This window comes from Pinus tabuliformis, chromosome X (genome assembly GCF_031772625.1).
Source record: "Pinus tabuliformis cultivar Carrire ecotype Pingquan chromosome X, CPIR1, whole genome shotgun sequence".
Taxonomy (NCBI): Eukaryota; Viridiplantae; Streptophyta; class Pinopsida; order Pinales; family Pinaceae; genus Pinus; species Pinus tabuliformis.
The window spans coordinates 552166074-552191244 of NC_142308.1; positions in this window are offsets into that span (position 1 = coordinate 552166074).

Consider the following 25171-nt stretch of genomic DNA (forward strand, 5'->3'; position numbering starts at 1 on the left):
TCACTCTTGGCTCCTAGTTTCTTGACATGCACTAAGCGCACTCACCAATCTTAACCCTAATTGCATGTCTACTCTCCCTATATAAAGAGTCTAGTCCAGAGCTCATCCTTATATTCATCTTTCATTTTTTGAGCTCTATGCACTATTGGAGTATAAGGAGCATTCTCTCACTCATGGTTGCAAATGCCCCATCTTCTAGGTGAGTTTCTCAACTGTCACTTTTGTTGTTTCAAGTGTCACTTTTTCTTTCTTTTTCTCTTACATTTGTCATTTTTCTTGCTCTATCTTTTGTAAGTGTCACTTTTTCCTGCTTTCATTCTTGCATGTGTTTGTTTTGCTTGTTTTCATACATCTTAAGAGCACTATGGAACACCTTCTAGAGGTAGATCCAACACACTCTATGGCACTATTTGATGTTATTAATCATTATAACATGTGTTGGACACATTCTTATGGAATAACACACATTTTGGTTGCAATCAACACTTGTGTCGTAAAGGTACATCTTAAGTGTCACACTTGGAGACAAGTGTCGCTTTACTATTGTTTTGTTGTATACATGTTGGTTTTGGGTATTGTGTATCTTCTCGCTATGTGCATGAGTGTATAGATGTGTGTGATCTTGTTCAAGAACTATTGCATGCTTTTATTCTCTTGTCTCATTTATCTCACGCTTAGTCAATTTTGGAGTTCTTCACTGTCCTCACATGTTGCACAACTCATGAGAAAATTCAACTTCTAGCTAAGTGATGAGTGCATTGTGCATTCCTAATCCACAATGATGAAGCCCTTACCTCCTAGAACCATGCACTATAGAATCTTAGAGGACATCCCCCTTCAACTGCACATTGGACAACCTTAGAGCATATACCTTCCACCTTTCTACTTACACTTGTCCACTGCACAGTCCTTGATCCATCCTTCCTTGTATTGTACATTACACATTCTCAATGAATAGTAAGGCCATCTTTGGATACTTTCAATGCTCAATTGTATAATCCCAAGAGCCACCTTCTCAGCTACTTCGCATTACGCAATCAAAGTACTCAAGCTTGTCACTCTTGTCTCTTATACTCACTCTCTGTGTAATGCCTTGGCTAGCCTTGCCCTTACTCCACATTGCACAATCTTAGTGAATATTAGGGCCATCCTTCAGCCCTTGCAGTGCTCAAATGCGCAATACATGGATCCTCTCCCTCAAGAACTGCACATTGCACAGTCACAATGCCTAAGCTTGCTATTTTTCTTCCTAGACTTGCCTAATGTGTAATTCATGTCTTGCTTCTCCTTTGCCACTATGCATTATGTAATCATAGTGCCCATACCCTCACTCCTTATCTCTTTAATATGCACATTGCGCTCAACAAGGCCTCTTCCCTCAACCCCCTACACACTGTCCCATCATAGTCAACATTTGCACAAGATAGAATAGGTGATTTTGGGACTATTTTTGTCTTGTCATGAGTGAACTTCATTTGCAGGTGCTATCATCCTATCATGGAAATATGATGATCAAGGAGGTCAAAAGAAGAGGTTACAAGAATGACACTTGTGGAGATGAGGCACAAAGATGATATCATGCAGGAGTAAAGGAATCTTGGACCAAGACAGAGAGATGGAAACTCATGTTGACTTAGAAGGTTCCTACACTTATCCAAATCCTTTGGATGGTGAAGATGAAGTACAATCTACATCTATCATGAAGGATTAAAGCACTAGTACAAATGGAGCCAAAATATGACAGCTATTAGTTGGATATGCAACTTATTGGCCTCAACTATCTGACACATTGATGTTCATCAAATTGTTGCTGGAATGTTGTCAAATACTCAGTGGTTTAATAAAATTCAAATATTCAACGGTATGGATGTTGATTATCTGACACATAAAAGGGCCGAAATGATCGCTAAAAAACCAACGTTTAGAAGTCAATTTTGCGACACTATAAATCGTCGAATATCTGATGGACCAAACATCGAATATCCAACAGGTCTTGCACTAGTCTGTAGTCAGATATTCGACACATAGGTTGTTTTTTCCAACGTGAAAAACTGATGTTTCAACATCAGGTAATCGACGATGTAGGTAAATTGTGCAACATAAGTGTTTTCGCTTCGACCCTTACAGGTTGGCGGTGAAGCATCATATATGTGACGGAAGATAGTTCACTCTGACGAGAGTGTTAAACTATCGATGCTTCAGTCTATTGATTCTAGCGTCGAGTATCCGATAAGTACTCTGACTAACATGCGTCAAATATTCGATGGCGTGCCTCTTCCATCAAATATTTGACAAATGCATGCATTTAAAAAAAAAAATTAATAAGTAACTATAAGAAGTGAAATCATTGAAATATATCCTACTTTTATCAATGATATCAACAACTACATGAGCAAACCCCCACCGCAGGTGCAAATAAAGGGCAATCATAATGAAAACACTACTTCATGTGGAACAAGGCACCAGCTGGATTGAAATGTGTCATCCCTGTCCCTGGCGTACATTGGTGTTAATTCGTTCATGCAAAAGGATCTCCTCACTCCGGTCGACAAGCACATTAATATCTGGTTCATCATGGGAATCTAACATTATCTTATCAACCTAACTTGGATCAATTCATGGTGGTTTAATGTTGTCGTGTGTGGGAATTCCTTACAAGGTACCATCCGCATGGAGCTCAGCGAGGAAATCCTATCTGTTAAGGAAATGGTGGGCATCTACAACCATGCTGGTAATGTCAGTCGTTCCCTAGAAATCCGACTCGGCGCCAATGTTTGAGATACTACTTTTCTCTCCCATCAAGAGAATTGGATTCGATCTCCACTAGTCATGGGGTCCTTGAAGTCCAATGGACTTCCTTTGGTCTCCATAGGAGACATACCTTGCACAAAGATTATATTTCCATGTCCAACGTCTCTGGTCGATGGTGGGTGTACTCACATTTGGACAAATTCATTAAGTCACAATTATAATTCTCTGGACATCCTCTGGGAACTCGAGCCCGACACCATGGTGGCTCTCGGGCGCTCCGATCCCATTAAACTTGGTTTGGCACTAAGGAGATGTCCTCTGGTTCATCACCTTCCTTTCCTTTCCATGTTGGTTTCTCCGGGGCAAATTCTCGTAACCATGTCATAGAGTTTCGAATTAGCCAAATTAGGAAGGGTCACAACTTGAACCCCAAGTTCATATTGCAGCTCATGTTCGATATCTGCAAATGGGATCGTGGCTGCAACATGGCGATCAGTAACCGCACTGTTGGGGTCAAAGCATGGCCTGGGGAATTTCTGGGGTCATTGCAGTGTCAAAGCATGGATAGGGTCATGGGATCATGGCAATATCAAAGCATGGCTGGGGTCGTGGGGTCGTGGCTATGTCAAAGTAGGGCTTGTGACCGTGTTATGGAGTCTTCGCAATGCCTGTAGCGACAACCCTCTCCTGACTGAAAACCCTCACTCAACCAAACGTGGCCTATGGTCTATGAACAACTTTCCATCCTCTGGCAAGCTGATCGGATTTATCGATTGTCTCTCTATCAACCAGTATTGAAATGCCCTTCTTAGTTTTTGCTATTACTATGTTTGAAAGCCAATATCATGGAAATTTTGTAATTGTGCAAAAGCCAGGCTTAGTCATGTCTCTAGACTTGAATATAATATAATAATAAATATGTTATTAGCTCATCGACTTTCTCAATTATCTCTCTGCCAACCAGTATTGAAATGCCTTTCTCAATTTTTGCTATTACTGTGTTCGAAGGCCAATGTCATGGCAATTTCGTAATTTTGCAAAAACCAGGCTCAGTCTTGTCTCCGGTCTTAAATATAATATAATAATTAATATGATATTATCTCATCAACTTTATCAATTATCTCTCTGTCAACTAGTATTGAAATGTCTTTCTCAGTTTTTGCTATTATTGTGTTCGAAAGATAGTGTCATGGAAATTTTGTAATTTTGCAAAAACCAGGCTCAGTGTTGTCTTTGGTCTTGAATATAATATAATAATAAATATTCTATTTTGACTTACATTGTAATCATGGTACACGTCCACCAACACCAATTAGTGAAGTGCAACTTTTATGAGGAAGACAGTTAACATATGAAAAACCCCATGTGAATGAATTCTCGAAATCATTATTTTCCCATAACAAAATATCTATCAGAATTCCTCTCCTTCCTATAGAATTTTGATATTACAAGATAATGGACACTACAAAATTGGGTACTACAGGTCATTTCCAGCACTAACACCAATACACCTCATATCGTGAAACCACATTATAAGTCAGTTTGGTCATCTATCAATAAGTTGTTGAACTACTCACAACTCATGTTCCTTGACTAGATTTCATTTTTGTGGTTGCACTACATTTCTGCATATTTATCTATAGGAGGGTGTATAAATGTTTACATATAGAGAAAGGAGAATTCACCACAAATTTTTTAGGAAACATACAATGCAATAGGGAAGTTATGTACTCATTTCTTGTTAACCATTCCAATAGAACACTCCTCTCAACTGAATAGAATATTCTAATGAATCTCTTCGATCCAATTATTCTAAAAGAGAAGGGAATTCACTTATATCTGTAATTGGGATTTTCCTCTTGAAATAATTTTTTGACCTCAATCATCTATAAGATCCCTCAACATTGCAACCTTATTGTAGAATTATATAACACATGATTCTGAAATGGGGGAGACCTTTAATCATAGGGAACACAGTGATTCCTCTAGGATCTGCCAACACCCCGACGTGGTGGAAAAGTTTGAGAGATACCACTAGAAATATTATTTTAACAAATTAAGAGGATATAATGATGATTTAGCTAGGGAATTTTCCATGAATTTTCAAAAAAATGAAAAAAATAGATATGTGACTATTGTTAAGGGGCTTGAAATTTTTGTGACTAAAGGCATTATTATTAAGGTATCTAGGATGAGGTAGCATATCATATTTTTAAAATACATCTCCTATGAAGGAAGGCTAAGTATAGTTTATGTTTATCAATTCAAAATCCTATAACAACTAGACACCAACCCCACTTATAACTTGTAGAGACCATAAATGTGTTGTACTTCCTCCTACAATCCATAAATGGAATGATTTCCAAGGAAAAAAGGGGGTAAACATGTGCTGTTATCCCATAATGGGCTCATTCAACTACTAGTTTTCCATACTTTCGATAAGTTGGAGAACATTTTCTTTTGGATTGATTTTAGAGATATAAAGGATAAGGATAAGGATATTACAAAAAAGGGAGAGAATAAATTTGCAAGTCCAAGGCGCTATAAACATAAGGCAATGAAAAATATCAAAGTAGAAAACTCATATAAGGATGTTGCAACCACCCTAATCAAGTTAAGGAAAACTACAAAACTGACAAGGAGCACACCAATCATAGATTTAGATACCTAGGTCTAGAGAAGGAAGAGAACAAGATAAAAAATGATCTTTGGATAAATGGAACCATCTTTCACAATAGTGGTGCAAATTAAATACTCACCCTACCCGACAAAACACCTTCAATAAACCAAGAAACACCTAAACTAGCACAAGCATCCCCAACGGGCTAAGAAACCTTACCAGTAGAAAAAATTGAAGGTCCAAGAAGGGATACTCCTATAATATTGCTACTTCATGCATAGGTTAAGATGAAGTTGTGTCACATCTAGAGGAAAAACATTGATTAATGGGGGATGATGCTACTTTGTCTTGTCAAAGAAAGTGGCAATCCCCACCTTACATCCTTCAAATATAGGAACCCCATTCCCCATTTAAATTAAAATTTGTTAAAGCAAGGGCTATAATGTGCAAGAAATTGGGGCAAACAATGAGCACATTATGGTTTTGGATGAATATTCAACCCACTTCTCTTACTTAGACCAAAACTAGATTTTGACCAAACAAAAGAGGATAAACATTGGAAAAGAAAAGAAGAGGCAACATGATTTTACCATCAAGGGGAAGTCACTAGATATACATCCCAAGATATCAAAAAAGATTGTAAGAAGAATTACATGAACAAGAGGAATAACATAAAGAATAACAACATTAAAAGGTACATCTTCCAAAGTATTGAGGGGCCTCTTAGGCTCTTAACATTTCATCATACATAAGACATTAGGCATTAGGTAAATATGGATGCATATATTAACTAATGTAATAAATGGTTAGTTGGAGTAGGTGCAATCATTTCAACCATCCTTTAAATGTACAAACACATATGAAGAATGAATAAAAAAGAGGTTAGTTAGCCTTCCCAATTTGATACCTTTTTTATGTAATTAATTTCAACTATTGAAGATAATTGAATTTTTAGGAACTAACTTCTCTAAAAAATGCATTACTAGAAACATCTAGAATATCATACTAAATTCAATATTTAATGTTGACAATAGGTGAATGTTGTGGATAAGAAACCCTGTATCTTACATCATCTCCATTCCAAGAAAGGTATAATGGTTCAAAGCCTTCTTTGTTAAGAAAGAGGAAAATAGGAATTTCTTAATCCATGTATTTATGGACAATTGAATGGGCAACAAAAGTTATTCCATCCCATTGGAAGATAACTATAGTAGAAAAAAATGTATGGTAAGAACTTATGTTATTACACTCTAGGTTACATAGATAGTAAAAGGAAATCAAAAGATCCACATGGATATAGTGAACTCAAGAGCCTCATTAAGATAGTGAATTCAAGAAAACATTATAAAATAAACCCTAATTATGTTTTCCCTAGTTTTTCTCGACATCTATGGTCTTGGAAGATTTGCAATGTAGAAATAAAAAATTACTTGAAATCAAATGCAATGCAAAACTAAATTATGCACCTAGTAGCCAAGCGCTTGGTGGGATAAAGTTGAGCAGTACTTCGATGAGTTTTTTTCACGTATATGACTCCAACTGTAGTTAATTTTTCAAATCCAGATATGCGAATGAAAGTACCGACAAAACAAACGAATGAGGAGAATTTATATACGATAAATGATTATTAAAATAGAAGAAAATCATACCAATGCCTTACGCTCAATTAATAGAGTAAGAGTTTCTCCTATTGCCCTGCATGAAAAACGACAATTTATGGTCTTTCACTCAAATACAAACACAATTGTCAAAGAAAGACAAATACTATATGATTTTTTTTCATGGAAAAGTTTGTTATTTCTTATAAAACTTTATGTAAATCCCACTCGGCCAAGACACACAACACAAATATCAAACAATTTTTTTGTCTCACCTAAACCCTTACCATTTTGACCTTTTTTCTTTATATAGTTGTTCCATTTCAACATCCAAATTGAAACTAGTTGTCCTACACATATTCATGAGACTAATGAGGCAAACTTAGATTAAATTTGACCAAATAATAAATTTAATTGCATGAATAAATAGTAATTAAAAAGACTTGTGTGTATGAATACTTAAATGAGCTCCTCTTGGTTTCGAGAATAAATTGTTGGAGTAGTTTAATCTTATATCAAACCTCCCTCCACTCGACAGATCAACAATGAAGTCAACATTCACTTTGTTTTTGCTCTATTGGATCGATGGCGTTTTGCTCAAATATTATCCAAATCCTAATATATTCTCTACTAAATAGGGCCAACCACGTGAAGGTGGAAGCTCTTATGGCCCCTCCCCCCCCTCACATCACTCTCAATTCCCCAATACCCAATCTATCTACTATATAGAAAATATTTAAAAGCAAGACATTAAGATACATCAAAAAAAACAAATAGCAAACATTCATTCATTCGTAAATCCACAAAATATTTTATCTCAATAAATTTTATCATAAAAAATATGTTTACATAATATGTAACAAGGCCATGTACATAAAGAAACATATAGAAATTACTCATTAACATATAACATTCATTCATTAATCATAGACACAAAATACTTCATCTAAAAAAAAAATATCATCAAAAATATGTTTTCATAATTTGGTAAGTGATGTTTTCATAATTGGAATGGGCATCATTTGGATGAGAACCATCGTGAGGTGAATATGGAAACAAGAAGTATGTTATGAATAGTGCGATATGTACTATATTAGCATAATGAATTGGTCCATGTGTTATGGATACATGTGAAATCATAGGTCATTACCGTTGTAACATGGGTCTCTATGATCAATACTTTTATTGCACTCTTTGTAATGCTCATTTCTCTATTCCATGATAGTTATGGGATTACTAGTACCACTATAGCCTTTATTTCTCTTATTGTGTTATGTATTTCACTAATGAGATTGAGATCCAAGCTGATTATGATCGAATAAGGGGAAATAGACATTACTCATATAAGGAATAGGCTAGCATACTAATCAATCATAACTGATGCAATTACTTCACCTTATATAAGAGGTATGTGCTTACAAATCAAACACCAATGTGATTACACATATCATACATAAGTACTCACAACTTTATTGGTCATAATATACCAATAGTGCTATCTCCAAGTAATGATAAGGAGAAATGATAGATATGGTCGTAATACTAGGTATAGTGATAAGGACAACCAATGCCCAAATGTATTGAATTGTATCCATATTAGCTTTGATTACCATAAATGTACAACTAGTCACTACTTATTCCAAACATGTTACGTAATAGAGACAAATCTAGTACTAGTATGATATCAAGCTCTAATAGGTAAGCTATAAGATACCACATATAAAGGGTAATACAAGCTTATCTATAAACATCATTGGTTCAAGCTTCAACCTCATGAGTAATGGTAACCACTCTAGTTAACATTATAGATTAGATCAACTTATGCTTGAATATTAATAATACTTGTGTAAAATTAATCGCAGTGTTCATACTTTACCTAATCTAATACGATATATGGGCTTACTATTGATACCAACCGTTTACCATATATGAACTATAAGGAGATCCCTAATAAACTACTATGAATAGATAAGGGTTATGATTCCGCTGATAAAATAGGTGTAATGATTACTATACCTTAGCTCTTTCACAATTACAGTACTAATATGACCTATGTTCCTATTTATGAACTATGCAGATTAATTAGATTGAACAAGTGGTTTCATACTATGAACTGAACCTCATACAAGTTGTAACAAGGTAAGTATTCCTTATAATAAGTATAACATGATATGAGCTATTACCTTTATATTACACATAAGTATGATTGAGCTTCATAATGGATACAAAAATAATGTGACTAATCATGGAAATCTTATGTCTTAATCAAAACCCATAGACCTTTCCCAATTATGAGCTAATAGTTATGGTTACATCATGTGTTAAGAGATCATAGTAATATTTGTATTCAATTAGTGTGATATATATTATACCTTATCATTATACTTACCTGTTATAGAGGCTACAACCACCCTCCAAAATTTTTCCTTAACTTCATTTTGGAGCCTCCCTTCCAAACTTCACAGCAACTTGCCTTGCTTCGTCAAGTTCACAAGCTTTAGTGTTTTGCTTGCACAAAGGCAGCCTGTCGATCACAACTTGATCCATTCCCCTCATAGGTTGTTCACCCGGACTTGGTCCAGCTGAAGACTAAGAAACTTCCCCAAGAAAATTGCGCATTTTTGGAGGGCAACCATCCTTCCCTCCAGAAATTGTGCAATCCTGTCTAGCAGCCTGCTGGGATCCAAGATTGAGCAATTCTGCCAGTCAACACTCCCAGCAGGAATTGCGCAATTTTCCCCAGCAGGGCTGCTCAGCCCAGAATTTGCACAAATCTGGGTAGTAGTAAGCTGCTCTACACAGAAATTGCACAAATCTCCTCGGTAGTCAACCCAGCTCCCAGCCATAAATGCGCATTTCATTCAAGAAGTCGAACAGTCTCTTGCATGTGTGGCTGAGTTGATCGGTTCCCTGCGGGACCAAGAAAAATAGACTTGCATGCATGGGCTGCTTCTCCCAAGGAAGCATGCAAAGGCATCCCTTGTTTCAAGGATCTATGTTTAACAGTTAGAGGTTACATGCAAGGATCATTTCATAAACCTCCCACCAAGTGTCGCTTTCCCTAGATTTGTGGCATGCACGTCACAACCTTGATGTTATCAAAAATCATCAACCGGACACTGAAAAGCTCATTCCTCACATCAACCTAGTAGCTCTGACATCCCACATCACATCTAGGAGTATTTGGCACATTCAGCTCAGTTGTTTTGGGGTGAGCCCGTTTTCCATGCCTTGTGTTGCATTTCTATCGCTTTTTATGTTTTCAGTTGTGTGAGTATTGTTTGCTTGATTTATTTGAATGCTTGTTGTCGTTTACATGTATAATAGCTTGTCTTAGCATGATTTCAGTTTTTGTTGCTATCTCACTGTTGTCGCATGCATGAAACTGTTTTTCACGAACGGTCGTCGATTTGGCGACTTGCCTCACCCACATGCATGTTGTTCCATTTTCTTAATCTGTCATTCGTTGTGTGCATGCATGATCATTCACTCATGCTTACACTCAGTATCACCATGCATTCGCACTCACATTCACTTTCAGTTGTCCGTCGACGAGTCTGGGCAGCCTTGGCTCAGACTTTGCCTCACCAAGACAACACTACGCAATCCTGAGAGGGAAGGCTCTGCCTTCCTCTCCAGAAATGCGCATTTCTTCCCAAAAATTGTTCTCCAAGCCTGCTTTGCACAATCGTGAGGGAGAATGACTTTTGGCCCATAAAATTGCATAATGCAGTCATTGCCAGTTGAAATTGCGCATTACACAATTCCAGCAGTCAGCAGTCAGGATGGATTGTGCATTGCACAGTTCCATTAGCCAGTCAGCCTCCTGACAACCTGGACTGTGCCTTGCGCAGTGTTGGCAATTAGTCTCCCAACTTCCCAGCAGAAATTGCGCAACCTTCATGATCAGTCACATAGGTATGTTGCAAGTCAATGCTCAAGTTCATTTTGGTTTTCGACTTACAGGTTGCTTGCCATGAGTGTTTCCATGTCTCCAGTATCATAGGTTTTCATCTGCCTCTCAGCAACATAGGTACAATGTTTCTAGGAGAGCATAGTCAATGACACCATTCTGAGCACACTTTGGGATGTAGTCGATCAAGTGTCTATGAGCTTGCCTACTCACGAAGAAATCAAGTTGTTCATAGGCAAGGACATCAAGATATGACAGCAGCAACATCACAGTGAGCAGCATCATGAACAGCAGCTGAAGGCAGCATACTGAATGCAACAAATGCAAGAGGAAGGTTGTTGACAACACAGAGGTGGAACAAAGTTGCGAGCTCAAGTAGATCCATTGATGATGAAAGAAACTTTTGAGACTCAGGATATGAGGTGACGGTGCGACATGAAGATCACGCAAAGATAGAGAATGGAACAAAGAAGGAGTTGCATGTGCTAGAGCATCAACTCAAGGAAGAACATGAAGCTGCACAGAAAGATGAATGAGTTGCAGCCAAAAAAAGAATAACAGTGGGCACAACATGCACTCATGGATGAAACTGTGCCTGTACAAGTTAAAGACTCATCCCAATAGTTGGCATAGAGTAGACATGGTGAGCAGTGTTGTTGATCGCATGCAAGGGATTTAGCATCATGCATGTCATTTTGTGCACGCATGCGATCTAACTCATTCAGCACACTCACTGAGGCGAAGACAAGAAACAAGTCCAATTGGAGCTGAAAATGTACTTCAGCAAGTTGATGCCCATGACCACCAGCACACACTTGAATATCACCACGGACACTATGCATCATTGCATTGCCAGTTCAGCCGCACCTAAGGAGACCATGCACATGTTAGCAAATGAGTCGGATGAAGGGGCCGAACCAATAAACTGGTTGCAACGGAGGCAAAAGTTCGCTTTAGTAAGATGTCACCATGAGGTGCATGCACACCATCACGGATGACGAAGCTTGGAATCAACTCACCACCTTCACTATCACAAGCATGTCAAAGATTTGGTCTCATCACAGTGAACCGAGTGTCAGTGATGTTTTGCATGTCTTGCTCAAGCCATGTTGTCTCATGTGAGTACATGTGCATTGTAATATTGAGTCATGTCAAGTGTAAGTCAAGTGTCAATAGCTGGATGTAACAGTCATAGAGTAGGTGAAGATTCATGAGGGTAGTTGAACTGCCATAAAGGGGAATGTCAAGGGTCACCCCACCCTTCGCTATAAATAGTCCCTCATAACTCATTGTAAGGGATTTTGGTCAGCCAAGCTTCTGATAAGACTATCTTGGAAAGAGCTTGGACAATATTGTAACGTGCCTTGGATTCTCCACTACATGGAGCTAGTTCATCTCTTTGGAGAAGCGGGCAGATGTGGCTGTAACGTTCCATTGTTGGGGCTAGTATGTTTACATGGATGTATTGTATGATTGGAACTTACACTTCTTTATATAATAAGATCCAACACATTTTCATGCATATGTTGTTATTGTAGTTGGACTGTTCCGGTTGATTTAGTGAGGTATGTTGTTTAAATTACGTATTTGTGTATGAACTGCTTCGTATGCGATTATATGAATCTTGTTGCAGATGTGTTGTTGGTTTAACCATCACTTTGGATTGTCAAGTAATCTGCTTTCTAGCTTGTGATGCATCTTCACTCTTGTGTACCCTTCCCAGCTGACTACTAATATAGGTTGTCAAGGGGCACACTCATCTCAACCCACTTGTGTTAGAACCTCTCATGCATCTTCCCTGACTCATTGCAGAGGTCACACCCTTTCTACTAACAGAGTTATCTTACTTGCTGATGTGCAACGTCACGATCAAGGCATTGCTTTACAACCCACTTCTGGGACTCCTACACCAAACGGTCTGAGCTCTAATTGTGACTTCTTACCGAGGAGATCCCCTTCCATGTTGGTGGGTCTAGCACCGTCAACATTTTGGCACTAGAAGGAGGGCCAAATGACAAGTTGAGTCCTCACATCTATTTTGAATCTCTACACATCTATCATGACTACCTACCGAGTTGCTCTTCCGGAGTGCATGTCCTATGGAAATGACTTCATTATCTCAGAAAAGCTCTCGGATAACTTGTCTCATAAAACATATGATGGTGGAGGCTACACAGCCTTGGTTAGGCTTGCAGTCGGCGTTATAGGCTCATGCGAAAGACATGGACTCTTTGAGGAATACATGAGCTGTGTGTTGTTCATCTACACACTTCAAGGGCACCTAATGCACTGGTGTGCCACACTGCCCGAAAAATATATTCATTCTCTTGTTCATCTGGTCAGAGAGATAGACCGTGCTTTCAATCACTTTGACCATGAAGCACTTGATCAAGAAATTCTGAAATTACGAAAAGCACCTGATGAATCCATTGATCAGTTTTACACATGCTTTTGTAATCTTGCATACCGATTTCCTGAAGATGAAATTGATTGGGAATTTCTTTATGGAAGATTTGAGTATCTTCTTCACATATCCAAACCCCGCTCAACACACTTCGGTGATGGAGCTGCGCAATCACAGGCAGGCATAGTCGCTGTCACAAGTGACTGTCCGCCTTCACCTCATCAAATAGCTCCACCACTGCGGAGTGATGTGGGAGATCATGCACATGCCTCTGTTGAACTGTCACACTCTCCCACCCCACTTGCTCTTGAGATTTGTGCAGATTTGGCTTGCAAGCTTGTTGGTTGTCACGTGGACTCTTTCCCTCGACCTCTGTCCTCGCATTCTGTTGATCCTCCGAATTGTATTGTCTTGTGTTCTCCCATTCCGGACTCCTCACCTGCTGTGTACAAGGATCAAGTTGTTGACGGATTTGTTGTTCTGCAGCCAACCTGTGCCATCGTTTATGATGAGTGTGTGCAGGAATCTAAAGAAGAGCCTGCGGTGAAGGATGACTCCCTTCCAGCCATGCCTCATCCGCTTCATCCTAACATCCCTTGTGATTTTGCCACTGCTGATTTCTCCTGTGAAAACTCATTTCCGGATGCTTCTACTTCCGATCATTCACAGGACACCTCAGATGTCAGCCTATCATTACAGTGTGGAGAGGACACATCTTCCTCAGAAAATTCGTTCAATCTGTCATTTATCTTTCTTGAAAACATAGAGGGTGAACATATTTGCTTCTCATCTACCCCTCTACCCAATTCATCAAATCATGAGGATGTTGACAAACATCCTGAATTTTCTGATCTTGGTTGTCGTGATCTATTCACTTCCTCATCCGATCACGATGTTGATTCAACCATTGTTAATCTATCCAAGACACTGGTCTATGATGATCTATCTGTCCATGAGGTCAAAACCCCCCAGACTGTTGAGGCACTTCAGCCCGAGCTGATGGTTATGTCAGGCCCTCACTGTCCTGAGGTTGGTTTCACTTCCGGTCAAGAAATTTTTGAAACACTCAAGGCTCCTCATCACTCTTTGCTTTGCATTGAAGATCAACCAAACACCCAAATTTCACTTCCTCCACTCGAACTACACAATCCCATCGCTCATGCATTGGAGGAATCTTACACAGCAAGCACACATGCACAACACAAGTGGTCTACCTTTCTCACGTTTTCTTGCATGTCACAGTCAAGAGAATGCATACATTCAACATCTACATGTAGTGTAGCACAACAGCATGGCAGCTCCACAGAATACATGGCATTCACTTTCACTCATCTTTGTTAAGTGGTAACTTGTAAGCTCGTAGTGTGTTTGTCTTCACTGTTACATCTTTCTTGCTTGCTAGTTCGCATGGTTGTCTTGTTCGCGAACCATGCCTTCACCAACATGGGTCAACCAATGCGTCGATGGCTGCATTGGAAGTATCACTTCACGTGAGATGACCCATGCACTGTTAGCGTAGGAGTAGGAGTAGTGTTTTCCTTTGAGTGGTTTTCTTGCATGCTTGTTTGTTTGTTTGTCTGCTTCCTTGTTTTATTACTTGCTTTGCTTTCACTTTTGCTTCTGCTCTTGCTTTGCTTTGTTGTTTGTTAGTTCACTTGTTTCGTTTCATAGGATAGTTTCGCATGAAACAATGTATGACTCTTGAAACGAGCTGGGTAAAGTACAAGAGGCCTTGTGCTACTATCACTACTTGTTTATCTGTCATCCTCCCTCTGTATGAAGAACTTGTTACTTTCAGTCCATGATACGTTGATGGAAAATACGTACTATTCGAAGTGAACCTTGGTGAAAACACAACGCTTGCGCACAACTGGTGTCACCTGCTTTAGTCAATTTTTTTTTGGGTTAACCCTTGTCAGCTCAGTCAAGTAGAGTAAGCTAAGGGGGAAAACCTAAACAATCACGTTAGAGATATAATAAAATACTTCTCTGTTGGAACAACCTCTTCTTCTCTCAATAAGTCGGGATCCCTCTTCCGCCTCTGAAATGAATAAGTGTTATGCATAGCTAAAAAAAATGAAAAAAGTGAAAAAAGTTTGAAAAAATAAAAAATGAATAAGGCAAAAGAAGAGAAAGGCTTCCTGCGCAGGGAGGTGATTCAAGTAACTCCGTCGGGGTACTGACTAGGCTCGCTGGCAGCAGAGCCATGCTTGTGTTCCTATGTGACTATGTCAGGGTACTGTCGAGGCCTGCTGGCAGCGGAGTAGCACCAGAGATGAAACTAATACTCTAACGACTATACTGCTTGTGCACCAATATACCCCTCAACCCCAATCGAAGCAACTGTGCTGCCTTGGTTTGGAATGTGTGTCAATCGACCAAGAGCTTGGCAGATGCTACATCTTACAATCAAGCTAGTGTGAAACCAAGATGAGCTAAGAGATAAACAATACTTTTGAATATGTTAGACTTGCTTTTCACGAACAAGGTCCATTCAGAGAGCTGGAGTTCTACTAGTGTGTCGCCAAATGTTGTAGCGGCTACAACCACCCTCCAAAATTTTGCCTTAGCTTCATTTTGGAGCCTCCCTTCCAACCATCATAGCAGCTTGCCTTGCTTCTTCAAGTTCACAAGTTTCAGCGTTTTTCTTGCACAAAGGCAGCTTGTCGATTGCTGCTTGATCCATTCCCCTCACAAGTTGTTCACCCGAACTTGTGCAATCCTATCTGGCAGCCCACTAGGCTCCAAGATTGCGCAATTATTCCAGTCAACACTCCCTGCAGGAATTGCACAATTTTCCCCATCAGGGCTTCTCAGCCCAGAACATGTGAAAATATGGGAAGTAGTCAGCTGCTCTACCCAAAAATTGCGCAAATCTCTTAGGAAGTCAGCCCAGCTCCCAGCCAGAAATGAGCATTTCCTTCAAGCAGTTGAGCAGTCTCTTGCATGTGCAGCTGAGTTGACCAGTTCCCTCCGAGACCGAGCAAAATAGATTTGCATGCATGGGCTGCTTCTCCCAAGGAAGCATGCAAAGGAATCCCTTGTTTCATGGATCTATGTTTATCAGTTGGAGGGTACATGCAAGGATCATTTCAAAAACCCCCCACCAAGTGTCGCTTTCCCTATATTTGTGGCATGCGCGTCACAACCTTGATGTTATCAAAACTCATCAACTACATGCTGCAGAGCTCATTTCTCACATCAACCTAGTAGCTCTGACATCCCACATCACATCTAGGAGTAATCGGCACATTCAACTCAATTGTTTTAGGGTGAGCGCGCTTTCCATGCCTTGTGTTGCATTTCTGTCGCTTTTTGTTTTTTCGCTTGTGTGAGTATTGTTTGCTTGATTTATTTGAATTCTTACTGTCGTTTACATATATACTAGTTTGTCCTAGTATTGTTTCAATTTTCATTGCTATCTCATTGTTGTCGCATGCTTGACACTGTTTTTCACGAATGGTCGTTGATTCGGCGACTCGCCTCACCCACATGCATGTTGTTCCGTTTTCTGAATCTGTCATTCGCCATGTGCATGCATGATCATTCACTCATGATTACACTCAGTATCACCATGAATTCGCACTCACATTCACTTTCAGTTGCCCGTCGGCGAGTCTGGGCAGCCTTGGCCCAGACTCTGCCTCACCAAGACAGCATTGCACAATCCTGAGAGGGAAGGCTCTACCTTCCTCTCTAGAAATGCGCATTTCTTCCCAGCAACTGTTCCCTAGGCCTGCTTTGCACAATCTTGAGGGACAATGACTATTGGCCCAGAAAATTGCGCAATGGAGTCATTGAGCATGTAATCATTGCCAGCTGAAATTGCGCATTGCACAATTCTAGCAGTCAACAATTAGGGTGGACCATGCATAATGCAGTTCCAGTAGCCAGTTAGCCTCCTGACAACCCATATTGTGCCTGCATAGTCTTGGCAATCAGTCTCCTGACCTCCCAGCGGAAATTGCGCAACCTTCATGATCAGTCACACATGTATTTTGCAAGTTAGTGCTCAAGTTCATTTTCGTTTTTGACTGACAGGTTGCTTGCCATGAGTGTTGCCATGTATCCAGGTATCACAGGTGTTCATCTACCTCTTAGTAGCATAGGTACAATGCTTCCAGGAGAGCAGAGTCAAGGACACCATTCAGAGCACACTTGGGGATGTAGTCGATCAAGTGTCTATGAGCTTGCCTACTCACGAAGACATCAAGTTTTTCATATGCAAGGACATCAAGATATGACAGCAACAACATCATAGTGAGCATCATCATGAACAACAGCTGAAGGTAGAATACCAAATGCAATGAATTCAAAAGGAAGGTTGTTGACAACATAGAGGCGGAACAAAGTTGCGAGCTCAAGCAGATCCACTAATGATGAAAGCAACTTTGGAGACTCAGGATATGAGGTGATGGCACGACATGAAGATCACGCGGAGAAAGAGAATGGAACAAAGAAGGATTTACATGTGCTGGAGTAGCAACTCAAGGAAGAACATGAAGTTGCATAGACAAACGAATGAGTTGCAGCAAGAATAGGAACAGTGGTGGGCGCAACATGCACTCACAGATGAAACTGCGCTCGTACAAGTTAAAGAGTCATCCCAACAACTAGCACGGAGCAGACATGGTGAGCATTGTTGTTGATCTCATGCAAGGGATTCAGCAGCATGCATGTCATTGTGCGCACGCATGCGATCCAACCCATTCAACACACTCACCAAGGTGAAGACAAGAAGCAAGTCCAACTAGAGCTGAACATGTACTTCGGCAAGTTAATGCGCATGACCACCAGCATACACTTGAAGATCACCATGGACACTATGCATCAGTGTGTTTTTGGTTCATTTTCACCGAAGGAGACCATGCGCATGTTAGCAGACGAGTCAGATGAAGGGTCCGAACCAATGCACCGGTTGCAATGGAGGCAAGAGTTCGCTTTAGCAAGATGTCACCATGAGGTGCATGCACACCATCATAGATGACCAAGCTTGGCATCATCTCACCACCTTCACCATCACAATCATGTCAAAGAGTTGGTCTCATCACAGCGAACCGAGTGTCAGTGATGTCTTGCATGGCTTGCTCAAGCTATGTTGTCTCACATGAGTACATGTGCATTGTAATGTTGAGTCATGTTAAGTGTAATTCAAGTGTCAATAGCTGGATGTAACAGTCATAGAGTAGGTGAAGAGTCATGAGGGTAGTTGAACTGTCATAAAGGGGAATGTCAAGTGTCACCCCACCCTTTGTTATAAATAGTCCCTCATAACTAATTTTAAGGGCTTTTGGTCAGCGAAGCTTCTGATAAGACTATCTTGGAAAGAGCTTGGACAGTATTGTAACGTGCCTTGGCTTCTCCACTACATGGAGCTAGTTCATATCTTTGGAGGAGAAGGTGGATGTGGCTGTAATGTTCCATTGTTGGGGCTAGCAGGTTTACATGGATGTATTGTATGATTGGAATTTACACTTCTTTATATAATAAGAGCCAACACATTTTCATGCATATGTTGTTATTGTAGTTGGATTGTTCTGGTTGCTTTAGTGATGTATGTTGTTTAACTTACGTATTTGTGTATGAACTACTTCGTATGAGATTATATGAATCTTGTTGCATATGTGTTGTTGGTTTAACCATCACTTTGGATTGTCGACTGATCTGCTTTCTAGCTTGTGATGCATCTTTGCTCGTGTGTTCCCTTCCCAGCTGAGTATTGATACAAGTTGTCAAGGGGCACACTCATCTTAACCCACCTATGTTAGAATCTCTCATGCATCTTCCCTGACTCACTGCAGCGGTCACACCCTTGCTACCAACATAGTTATATTACTTGCCTCTGTGCGACGTCGCGGTCAAGGCATTGCTTTACGACCTACTGCTGGGGCTCCTACACCAAATGGCCTGAGGTCTAATTCGGACTTATTACCGGGGAGATTCCCTTACATGTTGGTGGGTCTAGCACTGTCAACATTACCTTAAATACAAGACAATTTTGTAAATAGATGAGATGAGTAATCAGTATTGTTCAAACATAATTGTTTCAACTCTTTATCTTAAGCAAGTTTGTTCTAGTATTCATCATATCTAATCATGTTATACTATTGACTCTCCTATACTAGTTAATTCAATGTGATTAATTAGGATAAATAAGTGATGTTACATATGGGAAAACAAGAACGATGATTACATATAGGATTGGTTTTTAATACAAAGAGATCACCTATTCATATATGGTTCTAAAAGCTAACAACATGAGAAATTAGGTGGAATAAGACTATGATGACAACATATATATGGGGTACTATAGCTATAAGGTAACACACTAAACATTGGTGATCATACTAAGTATGATGATGTGACTAAACAGGTAAAGTTGTTGTAATTTAACTCATTACTTCAAGCCATTCTGCAGCTCTACTTGTTTATAAGGAAACATCTGAGAGAATAATATTTTTCCATCCTCATATATTCCAATGAAGGAGACTATAGATTTACCAATATTAATGTTCATGCCAATCGAAGAACAATAAAGATCTATTATTTTATTTAGTTTTTTTTGCATCCCTTCTGGACCCATCACAGAAAATTAATATGTCATATACAAAAAGAAAATGAGCTGTAAACATACTCCTACCATTTAGAATGCCCTTGAATAAATTTGTTTGTTTAGCCTCTACTAAATCCCTAGTGAAAGCGACTATCAAAAGAAGAGCTTGTTGTCAAAATGCAAGGTCAACATCTTGGTTTGATTGATAGTAGCAAGGCTCAAAAAATAGACTGGTCATCTCCATAAGGAAAGATACAATAATAATCAACTAATTCCCATTATTCAAATAAGAAGTGTCTACTTTAAAACCTCCATTGAGGCAAGCCTAGGTGAGTAGAATAAATAGAAACGAATTCCCATACTCCATAAAAGACATCGATTTATCATATCTACAGGAGCACTTATAATTCAATAGGAATTATTCTTTAGGTGTCTTTATCTACAAACATTATCACCATGGCATCAAGATCTCCAGATAAAAAGAAGGTTTCAGTCCACTCAATAAAGAAAACAACAATAGCACAATACTTGATTAGTTCTAAGATTTGACTGGCATCCATTGACTATTGCATAGTCTCGGTCAACTTATTGGTTGGACACACAGTCAATTCAACTGCTATTCAACTATTCTTGACACCTCTCAATCGACCATCAACTCATTTCACTCTTGAGTTGGTATGACTCACACATCCTTTGATAAGGATCATAGGTTATCCTACATGTACAATGAAAATGATGACTCTTAACATGTCAGACAACATCATGCACAATCCACATACACCAGGAAAGAACCATTGACATGTTAATGTATCTTCATCTTATCCTTCTTCTGGGAAATAGCTAGCAATAAGTGGTTTGGTCTTCCTTATCAATTATGTTATTATCTTGTAACTGAAACATAGTGGGTTGGACACCCAAGTGTTCCCCAACAATTCATATATGCATGCAATCTCAAGTACAATGTGGTTCACATAATTTCTCTCACTCCAACCTTTCTCTTTCTCATTATGATTTTGTTGACTCAACACACCTCCATTTGGGGTATTTCTTACAAACTAAGAAGACCGGACTTATAAAGTTATGGTTACCAATGATAGTTTGACAAGCACACTTAGCTAGTTGAATAGGGAACTAAGGACATGAGTTATTTGATAGATTCTATTTTCATTCAAGAGAATTCACTAACACAGACATTTGGAAATAGGACCATGAGTGAGAATCTTGGCTTCTTTATTGAAAGTTGAAGACAAGACATTTGTTTGTTTTTGTAAGAAGGAATTTCTACATTATATTAACAGAGTAAAATTTACACAATGTATAGACATAATATCCATCTTTTCTTCATAATGAGGAAACTAGAGTGTGTGACAAAAAATTATTTACCCTTGGGAGGGGAAACTAGAGTCTATGTTTTCCAGAGAGTTTAACATGTGGAATATATCGCCATTCAATTCACAGTGGAGGGTTAAGCCTCATGATGCCATGAATGATGATTGTAAAGCAAGGATAGCTACAAACCGTAATGGTGTTGGGAGATTCTTGGGGCCAAACATGCACACTTAGGCCTAACAAAAGAGGTGAGGTCACTATGATTTCCATTAAGCCAAAATAGGGTCGCTCTAATACTCATCAATCAAAATGAAAATTCAATTACCAACCTTCTTCTTGCCAAGTCATTGGTGGCTAGCGCGTGTCACGTTAGAGCTTCGTTGTATCCATGTTGGTGCCTCCTTCTACTTGAGTGCTGCCTTGAGAATCCATAGTGTTGGAATCCTTAGGGACCTTTTCCAGGATGTAGCACCCATAAGGTTTGGGACAAGGGGGGAGGGAGGAGGATCTCTATGGGGAGGCAGAGGGGACAAGCTGGTGGGAGGGGAATGTGAGGGAGACATAGCAGAGAACAAGGGGTTGGGGGTAGTTAATTTTGAGGTCTCTATAAATTTGTTTGAATGAGGAGGTGGAATGGTTTACTTGTGCAGAAATCTCTGTTATCCAGTTAGTGGCTTTAGACTTATCCTAATCCCAATATTTCAGCTAATGGGCCAGGAGATTGCAAAGAGCCCAAAGGGACATGTGCCCCCTATGGGTTTCCTCCTCTTCCATGGAAACCACACTTCTTCTAATGTGATTAGGGATGTTGTTATCAAACTGGGTTACAATGGAGGCATCGTCCAAAGTGGTGGGGGGACGACCACATCCTCTTCCCCTACCTGGGTGGCGTCCCCTTCCTTTGTTGCTTCTCATAATGGAGTTGCAGGGGTTGGGATTCACGAGACTGTGGTTGAGCTAGGCCCTATTCATTCATTCTCGATTTTATTAATGTTATATATCCCACTCTAGATATTCTTTGATTGCAATAAGTAAACAATTTCAATTTTCTACTGCGGTAGAATGTAAAAAAAATATACGAAATAATGACAAAACATAATAATATCGTGGGGTTGGAGTAGCTGAAACTTATATAAACATTTCAGCATTAGATGCAGAGTCCCTATCCTCTTTCTCTACCCTTCCTCGGGCCCTCGAAATGGCTTTCCCCGATGGCATAGGCTTTTCCTATTGCAACTTAGAGGTGGGTGGAGGCTCTTCCTCTTGCAGCTTTGAGATGGCCTGAGGCAGGTGAGGGGTGATGGCGGAGGCTCGGCTTCCTCTTGCATCTCGAAGGTGGGCAGAGGTGGGCTCGGGCTAGGGCAAGGTATCGCACGATAGGTTAATAGGCTGGCTTTGGCTTTGTTTTAATTTTTATGTTATAATATGGTTGTGTTTCATTGTTTATTATTACTATTATTATTATTATTATTATTTTTATAATTTGTTTTTTTCTTTTCTTTTTATTTTGTTTGTTTTTAATTTTTAATCTCTTTTTATAGTTTTTTTAATTGAGGGGTTCCAAGAAAATTTTGTATTTTTGACATCATTGAAAGATTATGGAAAGGCCTTCTAGATGTTGGGACTCTTTCTGAGAATGAGCAGTGAGGTAATTAAGATAGGCCAAGATTAGATGAACAAGATCATGAAAGATAAATGTCATGGCTTTTTTGAAGGTGTCTCCAAAATTTCTGAGATAAAGAGCATAAAAAAATAGGTGAAAATGCACCATGATTTGGTGGAAGTAATTTTATATTGATTTCATATGGTGAATCTAGATTTGGTTATACCTAGAGAATCCATCCATAAAAGAAAATACCTCATGTTCAATGCATTTTTCAATAAATTAATCAATGAATGGTGTTAGGGAATTGTATTTGGGACAAGCTTGGTTCAAATCCTAAAAATCAATACAAATGTACATAGTGCCTTGATTTCTGTTCACAATAATGATGTTGTAGATTGGCGATTTTCATGTGATGGGATAGATAAAATTATATTTATGAAACTTGTAAAACTCATCCTTGATGGCCATTGTTCTGGAGGGTTGAAGAAGACTATGTTTTTTCCAAAGAATGGATGGGTTTATGTGTTGTTCGACAATGGATGGACCGAATCTAGGAATTTTACTGTACAACTAGAAACTCTTAAAATAGGGATTTTAGATTCAAGCACTTCCTCTATGGAACAAGAAGAATTGTTTTCTTGATGTCTAGGGTTAATTCCCACTTTAATAGTGGGAGAAATACTAGTCATATTTCCCTCTTCAAAATTATATTATGTAGGGATCAAGTTCTTAAGACAATCAACATATCCATGGAGAATGAAGTCTTTTGTTTCAATTATACAAATTTCTTAGGATGAAGAAAGTTGAAACACATCCTATGGGAGGAAGAAGGATTGATGATGCATTAAATCCCATGGGTAGTAAGGTGTCATTGTTACCTATAGAATGCCCTCACCGAAGTGAAGGATGTGGGAAGAAGGGGTGATAGACTTCTCAGAGACATGAGTTGGCTTGATTAGATTTCGGGTCCCATAAATATCACATGTGTGTGACACATTACTAGTTACTAATGTGCCTATAGATTTTGAGGGAATGACAACAAAGGAGACTTTATCTAAGTAGCACTTGGAGGCTTATCCAAGTTCGATGGAGGGTAGACGTTGATACCTGAGGGGAAGGAGTGGCTAATATGGGAAATAAGCCTAATAGATGTAGAAATGTAACAAATTTGTGCACAATCATGTGTATCATGGGATTCGAGAGGATCCTAGGGAATTTATTATTGAATATTATCTAGAGAGCTGGACAAGGTAGGACATGGAATATCTTTCCAAGGATGCATCGAGTCAACCAAGGTAGGAGTTAGGTCCTCTCCTTAGCAAAATTTTGTTTGTTACACACAAAGGATGATCTTGACATAAATAAGGTGGTAGATGGTATCACCTCAAATGATATTAACATACACACTTGAGTTGAACCTCTATGCTAAAACAAAGATGTTTCACCTTGATATGTTCCAAGTAACGTAGAATATTCAAAGGTCGTAGACCCAATTTGAATGTATGAAAAAAATATTGACTTACCCCTATGAGGCGAAGTATGTTGTCTAGGTTAGACATTGGTTAGAGTTCATAGTGCATTATGGTTGATGGTAATGACCTTTCTATGGCGAGGAATCATCATCATATCAAATATTGATGAAGAGATGACTTCCATATCATACATATAGCTAAACCCAATGAGTATATTGTAGTCTAAGGGTGCATATATGACCTCAGTATTTATTAAGACCACTCTTCTTGCTAGCTCTATGGGGATGTTTTGATAAATACTTGGGTTGAGATGGGTGGACATGATAATCTCAAAGGGTTAATGGTGGATGGGATAACCTCAAGGGAGACCAACTTCTTCCACACATATTTGGACATGCAAGTGAGGTATTTGGAAAGCTACCAATAAGGGAAGTTCAGGTTCTATATTATCCAAATTAAATGTAATGATTTGGGAAATTTAACGGTTGACTTCCCCAAACTCTTATAGCAATCATTCCTTTATGAAGGATGGGTCTATAAAAACACTAGCATTGACATAGCTATAGAGGATGAGGCTACAACATCAAGGATTCTAGAGTTATGAGCTACCCTTGTTCATTTTATCCACTTGGTGAAAACTCGTTTTAGAAACTAATAATAATTCAAAACATATTATTAATTTATACACTTTTCCAAACCCTCCCATATTCATATATGAGTATTCAAACCCTCCCATACTATAACCATGTCAAATTTCAATGCATACAAGAACAAACTGAAAAAATTTCAACATTGGCCCCTTTCACAAGTCACTCTGTGTGTGGTCAATTAATTAAACCATAATTTCAACTAATTGGTAAATGTTAAGTGGTGGATTGGTACTTAGGGGTAGGCCCGTAACAAGTAACAATAAGCTTGACACTAA